Genomic DNA, 22,412 nt, shown 5'->3' with positions numbered 1-22,412 from the left:
TTTACATCCAAACACGGGGCAAGGGCCTAGCCACCCAACAGTGGTAATCCTCCAGCCAGCATTCACATCTCAGGTGATGACAGAGATACTGTAATTAGGACCTGCTAGCACAAAAGCCCAAGGCCAGTGTGACAGCCAGTACCCAGTTCACTAGGCATAGCAGAAACACTGCCAATAATTTTCAAAGACTGATCAAACACCACCTGAGGTCAATTCATTCAATCATTTTTTATTTATTCATTCAATAAATATGTATCAAACACCAACCCACCACGTTCCAGGTACCAAACAGTCCCATACCCTTGTGCCTTAACATTGTAATGTCACACATATATTGATTAAAGTAACCCATTTCCACAAGGAACTCTACTCAATACTCTGTAATGGCCTATATGGAAAAAGAATCTTTAAAAAAAAACAGTGGATATATGTATAACATTCACTTTGCCTGAAACTAACGCAACATTGTAAATCAACTATACTCCAATAAAAATTTTTAAAAAAAGAAAGTAACCCATTTCACAACAATAACAATTATAAAACTTGAATTACCACCTCTTTTCCCCATATTCTATGTTTGACCTTTCATGTGGGTCATATGCATATTTGATACATCTGAGTAATTTCAGGTGGATTCTTCTACTTGTATATAACTACTTCATTAACAGTCAAGTTATAACATGTGAGCTTACATGAAGCATTGTGCTATTAAAATAAAAATATCGCTGGATATATTTCATCTTAATGTGAGTGAAACAACTTTTCAACCCACCACCAAAGGAGAGAAAAGCTAGCGTGAAACCACAGGAATATATTAGGGATGGATAAAAGTAAGGCCCTGAAAAGGGCAGAGGGAGAAATTGGAAACAAGGGATGGCACCCCTACTTCATGATAGTGTCCAGGGCTATCGTCACTTCTGTTCCAGGATGCATAACTTAAAATACTTCAGATGTGAGGGAATCAGTTATTCCTTGTATTTGTCTTGCCTAAGTTGCAAAGTGAGATTTTTTCCATAATTTAATTCTGTAATTTGATGTCTAATCCTTTCAGTTCATGATTTTATGGATTTCAACCAAAATGAGGACTCTCTTCTTTTGTCTTCTGTCTCCAGACGACTCTAATTTTGTTACCAAGATGCAGGCCCAGGTTATGTACTGCCCTAGGTATGCCCTTCTCTCCATTTTCTCTAGGTTCTAGTGAATAATAATTTATTCTTTGGAGGTGTTTGAACCAGAACTGCATATTCTATTATATACACACTCAAGATCACATATACAAATATATATCACATATTTCCAATATACAGTAAAATCATACATACGCCCACAAAAAAATGTTTTCCTCATAAAATTAACTTAAAGCTATTCAAAGAGTTTGGTCCACATCATCATTTCATGTGTTAAAATAAATAGGTAATTAATATCCTTTCTTTCCATGATATGTCAACTATGAGCAGTATCTGGCAGATTCTCGCTAATAAACTCCAAAATAACAAATACATACTTAGCAAAAGCATGACTATATTAATTATTTAATGTAAATGAAGAATCAGCATGTTGGCCAATTTTTTTTTCTAAAATAAACTTGTTTATAAATGCTAGTAGTTGACTAAATAATTGTTTTAAAAATGACCATTCTTTTGGAAGGCCCATGTAAAAACAAAAATAAAACTTCAGATTTAACCACTCTAGGCCAAAATTTGAACTTTCCTTTGAGCTGTATAAATTTAGACAGGATCATGGCAGAAATGAGCATTTCCTGGGAACAATTATCCAACCAAGCCCCACTGGTTTCCCTTCACCATCTCAAAATCACAGCTGGTGATTTCAAACCACAGGGAAAAGTGAGTGATGGCCTCTGGGTTGCTACTGAGAACTATTTTCAGAGTATTTGTAGGTGCCCCCTCTCTTTTCCATAGGGCACAGTGGCTCTTGAACCAGATTTTGTGTGCGTGCGGTTCCTTCCCTGTTTGCCCTGCAGCATATCCGACTTCTCCACTCCCAGGAGCTGTCCTTAGCCACTGCGACCTCGGTTCCTGCAGGTGACAGTATGGCTTTCTGCTGATTTATTAAAAATCTCCCATTTTATGGCTCCTGTGTACTCTCTGGAGTGTGATCATGTGACCAGGATAATGACAATCTGTCTCCCTGCTAACATTTCTCTACTTTGGTTATTTGTTTGATAAAGCGAGGAGCTTCCCTTTTGTTGCCCTTCATCAGAGCTTAATGTCTTTACTTTGGGATCAATATACTTTATGAATAATTTTATTTCCTTCTATTTTTATGGTCTTTTCTCCTCATTATCATACTGAGTTTATTAGCTGGTGCTGTCAGTATCTTTACCCTGTCATATGTTCCTGAGGTACAGTAAATATCACTTGTGTTGTAATTAATATGCACACCCTCTGCAGTAATTAAAGTACAGACCCCTTCAACCAGCTGAGCTTCCTACACTAATTCCACCTTATCTTCATAATGAACTTATTGTAATCTGAAACTACTACTGAATATTGTTCAGTAAGGCTAGAAGAATGAAATCTAACGAGATGCAATAATATTTGTGCACATGTTAATATAAAAAATGAATTTAATTAGTCTAAATCTAATTAAATTTCCCATACAATTAAAAGCCTCCCCTTCCTTCCATTTTTTAAAAACTAACAAATGCCGAATTATTGCCCTTCCAGTTATTCCTATAAAGAAGCAGACTGGACAAATGCTTTCTTTCCCCATAAGATACACACAGCAAAATCTAGAAGAGCCAGAAGAAGGATAGTGACATAGTAAGGAAATAGCTAAATCCCTTTACGGAACTACCATGTGAAATAGACGACTTGTAAGAGTAGACAAATCAAAAGTCTGACCTTTCTAAAAAAGAGAAACTCAAGGAAAATAGCTTATCAAACCAATCTGTCAATCAAAAAAATAGGTTTTTAAAATATCCAATACCAGACTCCCCTGGTGGCGCACTGGTTAGGAAATCTACCTGCCAACGCAGGGGACACAGGTTCAATCCCTGGTCCGGGAAGGTCACACATGCCACAGAGCAGCTAAGCTCGTGCGCCACAACTACTGAGCCCACGCGCCACAACTACTGGGCCCACGCGCCTAGAGCCCGTGCTCCTCAACAAGAGAAGCCACAGCAATGAGAAGCCCGCGCACTGCAACGAAAAGGGGCCCCCGCTCCCCGCAACTAGAGAAAGCCTGCGCACAGCAACGACGACCCAACACAGCAAAAAATAACTAAATTTCTAAAAAAAAATTAAAATATCTAATACCAAATGTACATTGCAAGTGGCACTAAGGCACAGTCCCTGTCCCCAAGGAGCTTATATTTTAATGAAAGAAATACATATTTCAATTCAGAAAGATTTATTGGGCATCTACCAAAAATAGCACAGACAATGAATGTCATAGAATTTCTAAGCAGCATGAAAAAAGGAAAGTCTAGCACTAAGCTTGCACCTTGAGAGACGCGAGAGAGAACATTTGGGGCAGGACACTAACTGATGCTGCACATATTCGATTTTGCTGGAGAAGAAGGTCTGTGTAAGTTAGGAAAAAATAGACACAAAAGACCAAATCAAGATACATAATTGGCACAAAAGAGGAACACGGTAAGGAACTGCATGTGCATTTAATATTATACTTATATCGTCAGGAAATCAGCAAGGAAAGTGAGTACCTAAAGTGCAGACCCACCATAGGCAGGGAGCTGGCAAAGGAGCCTGAAAACTGGGTGAAGGGTCGGGCATGATGACCACAGCTGTGCCACGCAACGGAATTATTTCAAGGTGGAAAGAATTTACCAATAGGGTAGAGCCTTGCTTTTTAATTATTCACAGTAATGACCTGGATCTTGGAAAGAAAGGAGTTATTTCCTAGATAGTAGACTGAACTAAATTAGCAGGCAACACAGCATGGAGGACTGATAAAACACACACACACACAAATACATCAATTTGAGAATTTAAAAGTGGTTTAGTGGTCAAAACACCTGTCAATTAGGACAACACATTTACTCCCACAGTTGTTTTCTTGTTTTCTTTAAAAACTACCTGTTTATGGGAGATTTATAAGACACGTTACCGAATGGATTACTTGGAAGGAAGTAACCAAGTGAGATGAAAACAAATAATATGTTGAGATGGACTGCTAAAGCTATGCATTACAAATCAAAGGAACTAAAATAAAGTTAGGCGTTCTCTAGAGGAGTGCTCATTATATTTTAAGGAAGATTTAAATGTACTTCAAAAGGGAAGCATGGAGAAAATGGAATGATGGTGATATCAAAAATAAATTACAAAGAAAATCTGGGCTGTTCTGCTGCTAAAAAAAAATAAAACTAAAACAGATGTTGACATCTACCTGATAGCAAATATGCTTCTTAATGTTGATTCTGACCAGCAGAAGGGAACCTACTCGGAAAGAAACCTGATGGGAATGAGTGGAGATCCTAAAAGACAGACTTTTAAAATTCCCGATTGATAAAGTTTTGGTTAGGCTATGCCACTGAAAATCATCAAATCCAGAATGTCAGCCCATTTTTAGTGAACACAAGGCATGTGTATACCAACAGGTATATGTGTGACTGTGTTTGTGTGTGTGTATGCACTTGTCTATATAAGAAAGCAAAAATTCAAGCTCAGAAAATGAAGTAATGTGAAAATTTCCTTTGGCATACCCTTCCAGTATATTTACTGAAAATACACTTATCTTAATTTACATTTGTTCATCTTTAAGCTTTGTGTTCAGTTCACTGTAGGACCCGAAACCTAATGCTGGAGAATGGTTTCAAAGGTCAGAAAAAGTTCTAAATATTAGCAACAGTGTCGCTCATGAGCGTGTCTGCATCAGTTTTAAAAACTGTTCACATGAAGGATGCGCTTGGCTTTGGAGAAAATATTTTGTGACTCATGGTTTACTCTGTACATTCAGCATAGTTTGGGAGCAACGCTAATGTTTATGGGTTACTGCACTAACTTAGAAATTATAGTGTAATATTTGTAATGCAAAGGAACCTTTCTTGGAAAGCAGATGTACTTATATTTGCTCAATGGTGAGATTAGTGACAAGGTCTAGGAACCCAAGAAGAAGACAGATGTCAACTCAAGGCAGTAGTTTTGCAACTGTGGTGAGTGTGTGGTGGAGTGGTCAATTTCAAACCTCCATTTGGTGATATATTCTTTTTTTTTTTTTTTTTTGCGGTACGCGGGCCTCTCACTGTTGTGGCCTCTCCCATTGTGGAGCACAGGCTCCGGACGCACAGGCTCAGCGGCCATGGCTCACGGGCCCAGGTGCTCCGCGGCATGTGGGATCTTCGTGGACCGGGGCACGAACCCGTGTCCCCTGCATTGGCAGGCAGACTCTCAACCGCTGAGCCACCAGGGAAGCCCTGGTGATATATTCTTGATTCAATAACAGCTTTTCAGCAGGCTGTGTTCATAAGGGAAATGTCAGTAAGAAGGGTTTTGTTCTGAGCCTCATGGTGTCTTCTCTAGCCCTTCTGGTCAGTTTGTTTATGTACTGGACCATCGATCTCTTAACATTAGCCAGTTGAAACAAAGAATAAAACATGGCAACTAAATGATAAATGAGGTGGGAAACAGAACATTCTAGGATGCTTTATATAAAAGACATCCTTGAAGGAAACCATTGATGAGGAAGAGAAAGTTGAAAAACTGGGAAAACTAAGCTATAAGCTATTCTCATTCTGTGTGTGTGTGTGTGTGTGTGTGTATACACACACACTGTATATATATTTGCATGTAAAATATATATTATATATTTTTAATAATTTAATACTACTGACTTCTGTAGAAAACACAAATAGCAGCATTTACACCTCTCTTATTTCCAGAATTACTGAGGGGAGTTCGATAATGTATATAAAACCTTTAATCTACTAATTGTTAGAACTGTCATGATTTTTTTCACAGTTATCACTTTCCTTTGGTAATAAAAGCCCTAACTGTATCACCAAATGTAAAAGCAACACCAAAACACCAGTTTGCCATTGTTGTTTTTCCAGCTTACTGAATGAGATTCCAAAATTAAATTTCAATGGTTTGCAAAAGTCTCTCAAATTAAGGCAGAAGTGACTGAAGACACTTTTAGCTACACCTGCTCAACCGCTAATTTAATGAGAAAATGACTTAGAAATTGCAAGTGGTAGATATAACAATATTGTTGGTATGAACTAAGAGATGTTGCAGTACAGACAGTTCGAGTAGAATCCATCTTTAATACTCTGATTCCTCCATCTTTCTTCATACCTAGCCTGTTTCAAATAAAGAATACGCCCTGGTGGCGCAGTGGTTGAGAGTCTGCCTGCCGATGCAGGGGACGCGGATTCGTGCCCCGGTCCGGGAGGATCCCACATGCCGCGGAGCGGCTGGGCCCGTGAGCCATGGCCGCTGAGCCTGCGCGTCCGGAGCCTGTGCTCCGCAACGGGAGAGGCCACAGCAGTGGAGGCCCGCGTACCGCAAAAAAAAAAAAAAAAAAAAAAAAAAGAATACGCCCAACTCCTCATTGAGTGGCCTAGCATGTTTGGATGTGAAATGGTATGGTTAAGGACTAGAAAAATTATTCTCCTGTAAATGTTCAATATTAAGACAGTTTCTGTCCACTCTTACCTGTTCAGCCCATGTCACCAATGTCCCAGACAAGCTGTGGGCCCGCATCGTGAGCGCTAGCGAGCTGCAGAGCTCCCAGCCAGCCTCCTGCACCACGAGCCGGCCCATCACTGGAATCAGAACCTAGTCCGTAGCCATCGCAGCAAGGGCTGCTGCTGACTGGCCATGAGGACAGCATCATGCGGTTCTGGGATGCCTCCGCTGTGGCGCCCCAACCATCCGGCAACTTGAGCACTGCTGGCCTCTTCCAGACGGACAGCACGCATGCCAACAACCTGGCCTAAGCCACAGTAGACGACTGGCCGCCCTTCCTTAAGATTGGCTGCTTCTAACACTGCAGCGACGATCCTCTGCTCAGCGTGCAGAAAGAAGTTGGCGTTCTGCAAGTACACAGCCCAGCTGGTGATGGCCGGCACTGCAGGCCAGGTGCTGGTGCTGGAGCTAATCAACGTGCCTTAGAAGCAGGCAGTCAGCATGGCCAGCGTAGACCCCCTCCAGGACCGCGAGGGCTTCACGTGGAAGGACCGTGGGCAGCTGATCCTGCGCCTGGGCCGCTGCCCTGGCCTCCGGCTTCCAGCCCATGTGCTGGTTCAGTGCTGTCACCCGATGCCATCCCTGCCATCTCGCAGCACGCCGAGTGCAGCCTGTGGCTTTTGGCACAAGTCATGGCTTTGGCCTCTTTGACTACCCGTGCAAGAGCCCTGGTCTGGCCAAGTGAACCCTTCACCCCAACGACTCCCAGGCCATGGAGAGGCCGCTATCCCAGGTGAAGTTGCTTACAAAATTGCTGTGGTCTTTCGGGCGCATGCGTAAGAGCTGAGTCTCAGGCAAGAAGTAGCATGCTGCCAACAGCAAGTTTCAGAAAGCCAACACGCTGCTGGCGGAGCAGGCCTGCCCCCAAGACCTGGGGATGATGCCACTGCAGCTCTGCATCAGCCCCGGTCAGCCGAGGACTCCCTCCCGGGCGCTGTGCACTTCTATGATACTTTGCTGGCATGTTCCTTGAGATGAAGCCACACATCCAACTCGGGCTCCGTGTTTGCTACGCTCCAGCCATGCAGGCGTCAGGAAGCTGCGGGAGCCGCCGGAAGGGCTCAGAGGAGCGGCTGACGCCCCGCGGGCTCGTGTCGTCACTCCCAGCGTAGGACGCACGCAAACGCCCCTAGCCTGACCTATGACGAGGCCTCGTGGGTTCTGGCGCAGGCGCAGGACTTGTAGGGCGGGCGCAGGACTTGTAGGGCGGGCGCCATGCTCACGGGTGGGCGGGGCCGTTCAAGGAGTTCACGCTGCCCAAGGAAAGCGCCAAGACAAAGTTCAGGCCGATGGCCCACGAGGGCTGTCGCGTGCACAAAGGTGGCACTGGCTACACTTGCCAGCGTGGCCTGAGAGGACTATGCCAAGACATGCCTGGTCTGCCTCCCCAGCCTGGGCAATGCCCACGTCTTCTCGGTGCCTGGCCTGCGACCCCAGGTGTACTACTCCTGTAGCCGGAAGGGGGACACAGCCGCGTCACCTCCTGTGTCTTCAGGTACCACAGCCAGTTTTTACCTGATTTCTCCATGGGAGCGTGAACGCTTCTCTGTAAGCGTCCAGAACATCACAGAGCCCCTCGGCTCTCTGGACATTAGCTGGCCCCCGCGATGCCACCGGTGCCAGCTGCAGGCTCCCAGAGTTGCCAAAGCTGAGACAGGCTAACGGGACCGTGGGCATCATCTTGGCTCCACGGAGCGGCGATGGAAGCGTGTTCTCACCCATGTCCACCAACTCGACCACCAGTGACGACACTATGCTGGAACGACAGGGGACGCCACGGTGGAGGACGTGAAGGATTTCCTGGGCCCTGTAGAGGAATCTGAGAAGAATCGGAGGACGCTGGCAGAAGACAGGGCTTGAGCCTGGGCCATCCTGATCAACTGAGGAAGGCTAGAACTACCCGACCACCTCCTACCTGCCCTGCTGGCAGCTGAAACCCAGGACCCCAACCCCTTCTTAGTCTTTTACATGGACCCACACCTGCTAACCTGCTGGCTCCAGTGGGACCTGCCAACCCTGACCCCAGGTTGTGGGCCTGGACTTGGCCCAGAGCCTCTGGGGCAGATTCAGACTGACCCTTCCTACAGGTAGGTGGCTACCCTGGACCCCAGGTGCCAAGGCATCCCAAGCTACCTCCCACTCCACACACCGTCCTTTCCCACTCCCTTTGCAGAAAGAATTTTTCTAATGTCCGCGCTGGGCTGGACAGTCTTTTTTTTTTTTTTTTTTTTTTTGCGTTACGCGGGCCTCTCACTATTGCGGCCTCTCCCGTTGCGGAGCACAGGCTCCGGACGCGCAGGCTCAGCGGCCATGGCTCACGGGCCCAGCCGCTCCACGGCATGTGGGATCTTTCCAGGCCGGGGCATGAACCCGTGTCCCCTGCATCGGCAGGCGGATTCTCAACCACTGCACCACCAGGGAAGCCCTGGACAGTCATTTTAAAACTGGGCTGGGGGTGGGCAGGTGGGCAGGATGGGTTTCCCTATAGATTGTACCTTGGGGTTTTTTCTGTCTTTTTTTTAAATTAGCAGTTTTAATATTAAAATTACTGATTTTTAATTTTGAAAAAGAAAGCATTTAATACCCCTTAAAAGGGGGAAAAAAGAGTATCAATAGAATGAGCCAGAACAAATATTTTAATTATAATTCTATTTTACATGATTCTCTGTACCCAGCATTGTTACCCAGAATGTTGTTGAGCAATGGGAAAGGAATCAGGTACTTATTTTTAGCCAAAACATTAAGGAGTTTATGCCTGAATTTCATAAGTGATAAGGTTACCCATGTGCCTTTGAGAAAATGCTGAGAAACTTTTCTGAGCCTCAGACAGAAAATATAAGTTGTGAACTTCTTTAATGGCTGTGCCTTCCAAAGTAGAACAAAGGGAAAGAGTTATTGAGGTAACTAAAACAAAGCAAGAAATACTGCAGAAAAAGAGAAAAATATGTTTCCCCAGGTCTGAATCTAGCAGCTCAGAACACATGAAGGAGATGATTGAACTGAAAAGGTATTTGCAGCCGAAGAGATAGATAGATGCTGAGCTATTATTTCTTGTGATGCTATGAGATATTTATAAAAAAAAAAAAATCTCTTGAAAATAAAATCAGCACCCAGTTTCTCAGCAGCAAACAACCTTAAGACTCTACTAGCAACATTATACCTTAAACACCAATGCATGTTTAAATATTTTAATAATGGCTTAAATAAAATTTTGTTTTATTTATCAGCTGTGCCTATATTCACATGCTATTTTCAGAATATTTCCTTTAATAAGCTTCTTTCCCCATAAGTACAATAATAAAGGTAAACTTAGAGCAAAATATTTTCTTTTCAGACTGCATCCTTATTCTACAATGCTAATCAAATCATAACATACAAAAACCTTTAAGTTTTAAGTGTGGTACTTAATTCTTAAAAAGAAAACATTAAAAGTAGGTTTTTTAGTAGTCAATTTTTTTATAATCCAAAAAGTATCATAAAGTCAACTTTGAAAGTGTGCTCTCTTACCTTTCTCGTTTACAAAAATAATAATATACATATATAAAAGGCTTGATATTTCCCTTAGTGAGCTGTAAGTTCCAGTAATCAGAGGACATTACGGGAACATCTGTTATTTCACATTTTTCACTGAATGGTTTACATGGTCACATGGTCAGAAGCCAATTACCACCATACTCTCAGTCATTAGGGGCTTTGCAGTTTATACTACAGGCTTTCAGGCTTTCTACTCTCTCTTGGTATTGGTTCATACAAGTGAAAGAGGTGGATTAAACTGCTCTGGTGCACCAAGTGGTATCATACGGGCCTGAAATAATTCACATATCTCACAAAGCTCTTGGAAAGAGATTTTTTGCATGTGAAATAAAACAAAACCCATTTAGTTGTAACCCTCATGCAACATTTTGGTAAAATCAAATCCAAGATGTATTCTTTGTCATAAGTCTCTGTCTTCTATACCCTATCAAAGCAACTTGTTGACAAGTGAAAAGTAAATTATTGATGTGGTAAGTTTTTGTCTTGGCTTGCCTTGGGGGATTGCTTATGTGTATGTTTGTTTTTCTTTGTTTCACTTTGTTGTTGTTATATGATACCAAAGAGTTGATTTGATAGATTAGTTTTTGGTCATGGTAGTGACTTAATTAGATATGTTATTTTATTTGCAAGTGTTTAGCACACAATCTCATAGACAAAGCCTAAATGGAGACTCAACACATTAAAAGATACTAATTTATGAGAAATACCATAAAAACCTGAGTAGAAATTGAGGAGTTCATAAATAATCTATACTGACTTATGATTCCAAATCCATTTCTGAATTTTTTTTTCAGATTTCATGATATATTCCTTAAAAAAAGGCAAAAAGGAATGTTATGTAAGAACTTTACATTATATGTCTTAAAAACTAACATTATATTCACTGTGGTGACTAAATTTTCCACAGATAGTTACGATATTACCTCCCTCCCCTATGTTCTTCTTAAATGTGACTTTGACACTACTCCCAAGCAAAAGATGAGGTCTATGTGCCCTCTCTTTAAAATGAGCTGATTTGGTGACTCTTTTGACTAACAGAGTATGGCATTTACAAAGCTATTGACTTTTGTGGCTAGGTCATTCAAGACCATGAAGCTTCTGCTTTGTTAACTTTGAAACTGTATACAAAGCCCAACTGCACAGAGGCCACCATGCCATGAGGAAGACTAACCCGCCCAAGAGGAGAAACCACATGGCAGCCATGAGAACACAAGAAGAGAGAGAGGTGTCTAAGCGGCCCCCAGCTGCTTGGCCTCCCATTTTTCTAACTCTAGTACTGCCTCTAGCCCCCATCTAACCTCAGCCCCAAGAAAGACCCTGAGCCTCGACCACCCAGCTGCACCCCTTCCAAATTCCAACCCACTGAAGCCATGAGAGATAATAAAACAATAGTTGTTTTAAATCACAATTTTGGGTGAATTAATTTATTTATCAATCATTCATTTAGTAAATAAATATTTTTGAATGTCTGCTCTGTTCTGGGCAATATCTTGAGTACAGAGTCCTGCAAAGATTTCTCCTCCTAGAAAGGAGTTTAATTAACCCCTTCATCCTCTGTGCTTCCATGGCTTTTTAGACTGGTAAAAGAGCACTTATGTCTTTCGTCCATATTGTATAAGTTGTACACAAATTCAGGATCTGGATCACGTTCGTTTTGTTTCCCTCAGCAGTGTCCGTAGTGCAGACACATGTTCGCTGACTGATTTATAGCACCTATCTGGATAAGGACATTCAACACAAGGAAATGACACCATTATCCCCCAGGGTACAAATTAAAAACTGATAAAGGTTTTCATACATAGATTGTTTAAAATAGCCGAAGTTTTCGAGGAAATTAATTACTTTTTAAAATATTTGAATATGTAACCATTGCTATTAAGCTACTTATTGTAGCAGTCAAAAAAGGAAGCATTTTTCAAATATCCTGGTCATTAATAAACAAGCCTTAAGCTATTAAAATAACTACCTCTTAAACTATTTTTTTATTTGTCAAATAGTCTGTTTCCATTTTGTTCTCATTGTAGCCTAAAACTGAAAAGGGCCCTGGATATGATAAAAAGTAATGTCCAGGCCTCCTAGTTACAATCTTCCTTCCTACCACTAGTCTATGCTGTTGCACTAAGTACCAAATGCTCATTCAGTGTCCATAGGCATGTTGAAAGGATAACTTTTAAGATTTTCAGCTCAGATGGAAAAAAGTCAAATGCCTGATTGTTTTCTCAAATTTGAAGCAAACAATTTAAAAACAATTCTGTTCGCAAAATATATATTTTAATTCATAAATTTAAGTTTTAAAAACTTTGTCAATTCAGAAAAGAAAATTCAGAGAAATCTTTTTTTAAATCTCTCTAATTTTGAATAGAAGCAATCCAATCATCATAGTTATGCATTCTTGAAATGTTCAGTTTTTGTTCACTTCTCCTGGTCCTTTGCCCTGGTTTGATCTACATTTAATGATCAAATGAATTTCCAAATCCCATGAATTCTACCTCAGCACTCCTTTCTCTGCCTAACCCATTTCCTCCCCTTTCTCTTAGTATAGTTCAGAACCTTAATGTCTAAAAATTACAGTACAGGCATTTATTGAGCTCTTCTCTGTTTGAAGCCCTGTGCTAAGGGCTTCATATATGTTACCCTGTTTAAACCTTACATTAACATGGTGAAATAGATTCTAAAAGTATTCCTATTTTACAGGTGAGTAAATCTTTGAGGACTTGCAGAACTAAATAATTTGCCTAAGGTCATAGTCAGGAGTGCTGGAACCAGTATGCAAATTAGAGAATGAGACCCAGAGCCTAGTTTTCTATCCTACTTCTCTAACTCATGGATGGAAAGTACTTTAAAATCTAGTCCACTCCCCATTTTTTTCTTCATTCTCCTTTAACATTCCTACAAGTTGTCACAAGCCTGTGTTGAAACATCTCCAATGACTGTCATAATAGTCTCCTATCTCTCAACTCCAACTCACACTAATTGTACCAGACTAATTGTTATCAAAAGCTTTTCATCAAAATACCCCTCTGCTCAAATAACTCACATTTCTAGATGAAGCAAAGGTGACCACTTCAGATATCCTAAACTCCTTCCAAACCTAGCTACTCACACTCTTCAATTCACAACCCGCATGCAGAATCCTACTTCTAGGGTTGTCCTCGTGGGGATAATATCCTATGTCCTCCATCTTAGAATATGGTCCCCACTGCCTGTATCTCTACATATCCCTATTCTTCTCATCCTTCAAGAGCCTCTTAAAATTGACACAACTTTTGCCATATATTATTTTCTATGGTGTATTATAATTACATGAAGGACAAAATTCAGAGATCAGCAGCTGTGACTTTGCCTATCCTCCACTAATCTGTTTTGAGAATAGTCACAATTTTGTCTTAATTTCTCTCTAAGAAACTTGCAGTGTTTTAATACAAAATACCAAGAAATATTTGATGGATGCGTACATGCATGCATGCATATGTGGATAGATGGATGAAAGCATTAAAAACAAATGAGCTCCATTGTTTCTGCGTATATAAGTAATGCTTCAAAAATGTCCGAATTCAAATTACTGGCTCTTATTTAGCTGCCTGAACACTACCATAGTGTTACTAATTCAATCAAGTGCTGTCAGACTGCACTTAACAGGTTTTTAATTAATTGACCAAATATTTGACTGGATTTAAAGCATAGTCTTTCAAAGTAATTTTTGATAAAACCAAACTTTATGGAGTTTGTTGCTTAAACTCATTTGATACGGTATAAAGCAAACATCTCATGAACCTTAAGACTGTAATCTGTTCAACATTTTAGGAAACATTTTATTACTTACAGAATACACACCTAGTATTATAAACCAAAATACAAAGATTTGTAAACTGAAGGTCATCAGGGGTCATACATGGTGGTCAAGAGGAAGACAAGCGTGCACTCTTTTACTATAATTTGGGGTGATTTGCATTTGTAAAGAAAAAGAGTCAATAGAAATAATCAATATGAGTGTATGTGTGTTTTTCCTTCTTAAGAAGAGAAACACATGACCCAAAATAGTACTGGTTTAAAAAAAAAAAATTAAGATTCCAAATTGAAATATTTTAGAAATAATTAGCCTTTGGTAAAACTGTCAAGTGGAAATTCATTTTTATTCCCAAAGTATGTTTTTTCTGTGCTACTTTAGGTTTGTTTTAATTTGCTATTTAGCAGTGCCCTGAAATATTAATAATTTGTTTAATAAATTCCTTCTAACTCTTAATAGATTTTTAATGAAGAAATCTATCTTAGAGATCTGTGTGAGAATTGATATTACATACTTTCTCAAAGTGTTAAATTATTGACCCCCTGAACTGTTTCATTGAACCTCTATCCTTTGTTTGCCATCATCTATGTTCAGATCTTCTTAGAAATTTTGTGAAATGTAAAAATCATTGATTCTGTAAACCATGATAACAGGTATTCTAGAAATGGGAAGGAAAATATTTCATCCACAGAGTCAGTTTACAAAAAATAAAAAGTTTTATTCCAGATTATAGTGTTAAATCATTTATAATTAGCCTGATGAGTAAAATAAGCCCATAGTACTTAAGACTTTGGATGAGGGTAGAAGAAAACAGTGCCACAGGGGTTCCATCATTGGTCTGTTTTCTACGAAACACGCACCTAGATATCCCTCCAGGGTTGCCTAAGTGTCAGGGCTGTAACAGCTCCAGATAAATCCCTTTCTCCACGCTGATTTTCAGCACACAGGAAGGTCAGCTCTGGAGTCTGACAGAGTCAAGGTGCATTTTATCAGAATTTCTGGGAGGCTGACTCCCCTGTTTTCTTCTCTTCTGGATCACAACAATAAAACACAATGCTCAGCTTCAGAAATAGGTAAATTTGGAGATAAAGGAAATTTATGGCACTTTCATACCCCAATCCATTTATGCCTCCGGGAGAAATTTATACAGGGATTATCTCTGTAGATTTTGGAGACAAAGTGGTTAGTGAAAAGTCTGTGGGCTTTGCAGTCAATCAGATCTGGATTTGACCCCTGGCTCCTCAATTTACTAATTATTTGATTTTTGATAATTTAACTTCTCTGAATCTGTTTCTTTATAATGTTACCAAACTTGTAGGATTGGGAAGAAAGATTAAATGAGATAAAGTATATATGATTTTAAGTATTTGTTACCAAACTCAACACATAGTAAATGCCAGTGACTGTAGTGGTTAAATTCTCTGTAGATTCCAAAGCCAATCTTCCTCTTTGGACAGGGTGGAGGGCTATGAATTAAACTCATTGTGAAGTTCCCCAGGGGGTGTCATCCTCTTACACCTCAAGGGCTAATTCAGTGTTGAAATTAAAACTCAGATTTGGTTTTAAGTCTACTGGCCCGGGAACAGGGAGGGTGCAACTAGCACTATTTCTCTGCCCTGAATGCCCAGTGAGAACCAGTGCAAAATGGACAGTTTGGGGAATTACTGTCGATTGGGTCAGACAGACCTGGGAGTTTTTTGTACTTATTTCGTTTGTTTGTTTTGTACTTGTTTTGTAACATTTCCCAACAGAGAAACCTTAGGAAATCTGCTTGAATTTTCTACATCTCCATTTCCTTATCAGCAAAATATGAAAATAATGACATGTCTTTAATTCACAACAACTACTTTATGCTAATATTATGTCATGGCAATATTAGCAACATAGCTAATATTAAGGATTAAAATCCTTAGAGAGACTCTTGATCCTATACAATATACTTTGCATGGCCCTGTGTTTCGGAGTTCCCCAAGCAGAGTTCCCAAGTTTCCCTGAACACTCGTCCTTAGAGATGTCCTGAGAAAAAGAATAAGCAGAGTTCCATGGTCAAATATAGATGGGAGACACTAAACTTTTTACCCTTTCTTGGAGAGTTACAATTAATACTGGCATATTAAAAGCCTTGAGAAATTCTTCAGTAAAGGAAATCTATACAACTCAATGGTCCCCTGAGAGTGTCTCCCAAAATATTAAATATACAGTCCCCTTCCTTTTCTTTTTCATAGTATCTCTTGGCATGGGTGTTTAGCAGAACACACTTTGGGAAACATCAATTACCCTGGCCGCCTCAGATTAGCTAAAATTTTGTACTAGCTGCAAAGGATGTGAATTGTTGGATGATATCAACATCACAGAAGGTGCTGATGCCTTCTGATGGTCACAGAAACCAGCTCTGACCAACCCACATCACTTATCAGGGGTTCTTTGGTCCCACAAAGTGAATCTCCTTTTTAACTACTAAGTGGACTTGCAATTTGTTCTTGTCTTTTAAAGTTGCCCCATCACATTGAAAGAGGTAAATACTGGGAAGAGGGAAAGTGACACATACAAGACTCAGAAATCTTGATGGAGGTATTAGCATAACTCATACGCATCCTTAAGCATGGATATTTTACACTGATAATCACATACATTTATGGATATGATTTGGATTCTGTGAATGATTAATTCCAGGCAAACTGGACCAAAATTTGAAAACGAAATCAGACCAAAATCTGATTACTGAGGGGAGGGTCTGGGGGTGTTACTATTGTACTTCCTAGGACCTAGCCAAGCAACAAGACTTGTCATTGACGTATTACATATAAGACATAGTACTACTCACTGGGTGTACAGTGATCTATAAGACATATACATGTTCTCCAAAAGAATGTCTGGCACATAATAGGCCCTAGGTAAATATTTGCTAGATATATGAGCAAACTAAAGCAAAGAGTTTTACTAGGCCCTACAAAGAGGCCTGGATTTACATTACAAAATGAAGAGGAGACTATGCAGTTTTTATTAATGTTTAGTATTGACTTAAGTACACATTAAATAGTTTCAATCAAACTTTCAGTCAGGTTCTAATTTGCCAGTTGTGTAAAAAAGAATTAAGGATGAGGCTAGCAAAAGAGCCAGTCAAAGTTTTGCATTAAAAAATAAAAAACACTGCAATTTTGGTGCAGGTCTATAGGGGAACAAAATATGTAACTTACCTAAAGAAGTCAGACCTCTGGGATCATATTTGAATGAAAGAACATGGCCAACATGGAGCCCGAAGTGTCTCAGGGAAATATATCTGCATAAAAAGTCTCAATTACTGCCTGGAGTTTGGGTTAGAGCCCATCAGAGGGATGGCAACGACAGTTTCCATGAGGAGGAATTTTTTTCAGTAGGAAAGACTAAAGTTTGAGGATAGAATGAAGTAACAAACCAGAATGGAAGAAATGCAGATATGGGAGAGAAGAGCAGCCCACAAGTTCAGGGGCAAAACCCCATCTAGAACCACAGAAGAACTCAGAGAGGAGCTGAGAAGGTCATATATGTTGTACATCAAGACTTTATATATAAAGGATTCCTTATGGCTCCATTGGATATTAGTAATTTGACTAAAGGGTAGTGGCTTTTGTTACAGTAATATTTTATGGCAGCCAAGTAGCTTCTGGAATACTGAAAAATTCATGGGAAGTAATTCAATCACACAAATTGCTTAGAAGGGGGCTGAGGGAGAATGCATTTACCCTTGGGGACATCCTAAGATCATCATAAAGTGGCCAGAACATACTGGATTTGTGTAAGGAAAACTGAGTTTCAATTTTGGCCCTACCACTTATTTCCAGTTATGTGACTTTAGGTAAATGATTGAGCCTAGTGAGTTTTAAACATTCAACTGGTTAAAAATAGATATTTTGTAGAGATTCTGTGACACTTAAATGATGTGTTTATAGAAGTGATTAACTCATTGCCTACCACATAATACTAAAAAGTAGTGTTCGAAACACTGCATTGGCCAAAGATTATATCAGCAAATGATTTTATTTGATAGAACTAGGCCAACACATTCATATCTCTTTTTTCCATTTTCAGTGAAAATTTATCTGCCCACTAAATTACAAGGAAATAAAGTTGAACAAGGAGAGCAATTTGGTGGGCTAACTAGAGATCTCCCTGACTTTTTTTTACTGTCCTCTCTGATCAATTATATTGCACACAAATATTTCTAAAACTTAAAATGCACTGAAAGTTTACTGTGCCATCCAGTGTTTTTGTCTGTTTGGTATATGTTTATTCTGCATCAGAATATTAGGATAAGCTATTTTCACAAACTGTACCTACTTTATTTTATTTTATTGAAGTATAGCTGATTTACAATGTTGTGTTAATTTCTGCTGTACAGCAAAACAATTCAGTTTTATATATATACATATATATGTATTCTTTATCATATTCTTTTCCGTTATGGTTTATCACAGGATATTTAATATAGTTCCCTGTGCTATACAGTAGGCCCTTGTTGTTTATCCATCCTATATATAATAGTTTGCATCTACTAATCCCAAACTTCCAATGCATTCCTCCCCCCACCCACTTGGCAACCACAAATCTGTTCTCTAAGTCTATGAGTCTGTTTCTGTTTTGTAGATAAGTTCATTTGTGTCATATTTTAGATTCCACATATGAGTGATTTCATATGGTATTTGCCTTTCTCTTTTTTAAATTTCATGATACTTCAGAGAGACATATAGAATGTTAGGATACCAGAGTGAATTTTTTTTTCATGCCAAACCATAAAATATAAAGTACATTTGCATGTGATAAAATACAAAGTACATTTATATATGAAGTATAAAATATAAAGTACATTTGCCTTTTATAACACCCAGGTAGGCAAATCCTCATAATTTTCCCTTCTTATGCATTTTTCTTAAAATATTGTCTCTACATCACATTTCAATTCAGAGATGAAAGTACCTTTTAATAGTGCCCAATAATATTTCTATGTGAGCATGTAATAAAGCATTAGTTAAGAGTCATGTTAAAATATAACCACAAAAAACAATTATTAGCTTACCTCTATAAATGCCAACAAAAATAGATGTCAATTTATTTTTCTCATTCTTAAGTCAAACACAAATTGTTTAATTAAATATGTTATATCAATTTAATACATTAAAGAGAAAAAATTCCAACTTTAAAAAAAATCCATTTTATTGAATAGTAGTGTTTTAACAGTTAGGGAATATTTGCTTCTGAAAATGAGCATCATCTGTCCGTTAGTTATGTCAAATACATGTATACAATTAAATACATGTGTAATAGTTAAATACATATGTGCTAAACACGAAGCTCTGAGGTCAGACAGCCCAGATCCCAACAGTTACTATCTGGGTTACTTAACCTCTATTTGGCTTCGATTCCTCACCTGAAAATATGTGAGTAATTTCATAAAATTGCAACATAAATTGTATAAAGTTCTTTAGCTCAGGACATAGCACATAGTAAGACTTCAGTTAACGTTAGCTCTATAACTGGCAGTAATAATTGAACTCTATCCCAATTCTTTTTTCTAACCCATACAATTTTTAAATAATTTAAACTACCTTAAGACTTAGACCAGGCCTAAAATAAATATGACATTATACTTAATTATAGGTGACCTCTGCTTTGAGTCTTTTATAAATGTATTTTTCACACTTGGTTTCAAGCTGGTACCTATCCTTAGGTAAAACTGCTTCTTCATCTAAATATCTGAAAAGATGCTAAGGTCATTTTAATTAAAGCATCAACAACAGATGTATATATGTTCATTAATAAAAGTGTAATTTGTAGCTGTGTCCCTCTGAAAGTTAAGCCAAAAAATTATAGATTATATTGAGACACAAAAAGAAACACTGTTCTCTAAGTCAGATGCTCTATTATTAAAAAATGTCATCCCTTATGAATATCATAAATAGCAAACCCAGGAACAGAGTAACCATTTTAAAAAGTCTGGAGGGGATTCCATAACAACATTTAAATGCATTACTACTCAAACAATTTGATTGGATTATAAAATATTTAAAACTGCAGCTGTAGTTGTGGTGTTTACTGTTGATTATTTTGATTTCAAGATCTTCACACAAAAAAGGTACAAGCTTACAGATGTATTTATGTTTCACTGACAAGTAACTGCACTATAAAATGAACTGTGCATAATACATATTCAGATTAAAAGGGTAAAGTTAGAAATAGAAAAATAAAATCATAATTCTTTAAAAGTTCTGTCTCCAAACAGGAGCAATCACTTCAAAATCAAAAATGCCAAATACATGTTCCAGTTGAAAATGATATTAAAAACTAAGTAAAAAGACATTAACATGAATTCTGTTTATCATCAAGCTTTACAGTAACTCACCACACATGATTCTATATAAATCTAAAAACACTTTGTAGATATGAAAGCATTTATAACCTAAGAACTCTAAAGTAATCATTTTATTGTTTTGTTTCTGAAGATGAGGCCCAGTATCACTTAAAGAGTTACTGCTTTATGGTGACAAGTTTCATTAACGTATACTATCATTATATATTTAAAGAAACCCAGTCAATGGACTAAAAAATAAAGAAAAGAAATAAGAAATATATACATATACGCTTAGTAGGATGATTTAAAAAATATGAAAATAAAAGAATACAGCTGAAAAGATTTTCACTGTACCTAACTTCACTTCCTTTCCAAGATAGAAAGTAGGAAAATGATGACCAAACATTCTGATGAACTAAAGTAAATGCCAGTTTCTGAAGCTTCACTGTACAATTATCTGTGATAAGCTCTATTAATCCCTGGAAGTTAAAGCTGCATTGATGGCTCAAACCACCAATCAGACCCCCCATTAGATGGGGAAATACCTCTACTGCAAGGTTTCAATCTTAAGACCACCCCTCAAAGAGACATAGTCCTGTAATCACCTGATTTTAACCCCATGCTGCCTGTAAATTCTGAATATTTACTGTATCAACCCACCCTCTTCAGTCCAATGCTGATAATAATAATAAAGCACTGTACCTAAAACTTTTGCATTTATGATATTGTTTAATGGACAAAAAGTTTGAAAACTCTATGCTCACTCTTCTTATTCGACAAATAAAAAGAAACTGACACTCAGCTAATTAAGTCTCTTGCTCAAGGTGGCACAGCACATATCTGAGAAAGCTTAGACCTGAGTAGGATAGAACCTTTTGCTAAAGTGGGGAGCGATTCTCTGGCTTTGAAGCTGAACGCATGCAAGTTCAAATCCTCGCTCCATCACCAGGAGAAGTCACTTGAGTTCTCTGAGCCGCTGTTTCCTCATTGTAAAATAAGGATCCTAGTAGTACCTGCTTCATAATGCTATTGTAAAGCTCAAATGAACTAATGTATGTAAAGTATTGTTTTAGGAGGCTGAATAAATGAGGAGAAGGTGAAGCAAGCATAGGCAATGATGGTTTTTCAATGTACAATCTCCAAAGCGCATTCAACTAGTTGGCGAAGTTTTAGTTCCCAATTAGGGATATAAGCCATATTCACTAAAATTAAGTTGGGGGTCATTTATGTCCTAATGTTGATTGATAATCCAGCCACCTAGATACGAGAAAGAAAATACCAATGATGTGGGAAAGAACTGGTTGAAATACGAGAAACGATGTGTAGAGAAAAGAGTAAGGCAAAGAGATCTTAATACAGGTCCCACTCCCTGATTTATTTGATCGACTTCCACTTTCTTGCCTCCAATTCTTCCTTTTCTGCCTTTATAATGAATACTTGTGGTATAAATGGAAGTAGCTCAGACTATGAATTCAGATAATCCAAACTAAAGACCAGTTATTCATAGGATGGTCTCAAATATCACTGAGCCTTGATATATTCACCTGTAAAACGAAGATAATAACACCTGTCTGTATGCCTCACCATGCATGTGGGAACAATGTATTACATATGTGTATATATGTGTGCATTTTATTACCTAAAACTGGGCATTCTAGATGCATACTGTGAACTTTTGGCTGGTGTCCTGCCTTGGACCAATTCATTACTGAAATTTTTGGAATCCTTGAACATTTAATTTTAAATAATGATATCTAGATTTTTCAGAACTATTTCAGATTGACATACTGAATTTCTTATTTTTACACTATTTTTACATTGCCCTTTTAACAAACAGAATTTTGATATAGCTTTACTTTAACGGCTAGGCAAAGGGTTGGTTTTGAATGTGTTGGAGGTACAAGCGCACCCTTTATATTTTACATGCAATCCTATAATATAGAGATCTTACGTATGATAAAGTTTTCCTATAAGTAGTGAAATGGACTCATGAGTCACATATGAAAAGTAATCTTGTTATTTTATAATCACACCAGGCAACTGCTCTATATATTCATGATCTAGAAGATATAAGTAAACAAATATAATTTGGTAAGTT

The 22,412-nt window shown here is 38.6% G+C and overlaps 1 pseudogene; it reads left to right on the top strand.

The window, feature by feature from the left end:
• The window catches only part of LOC114900459, a 35,028-nt pseudogene extending 26,500 nt beyond the window's left edge, over nucleotides 1–8,528 (top strand).
• The last annotated feature ends 13,884 nt before the right edge of the window (nucleotides 8,529–22,412 follow it).

The sequence above is a fragment of the Monodon monoceros genome, unplaced genomic scaffold, assembly GCF_005190385.1.
Source record: "Monodon monoceros isolate NGI ecotype Baffin Bay Population unplaced genomic scaffold, NGI_Narwhal_1 Super_Scaffold_19, whole genome shotgun sequence".
Lineage (NCBI taxonomy): Eukaryota > Metazoa > Chordata > Mammalia > Artiodactyla > Monodontidae > Monodon > Monodon monoceros.
The sequence above is the reverse complement of the archived record's forward strand: the minus strand, read 5'-3'. Positions and strand labels throughout refer to the sequence as shown.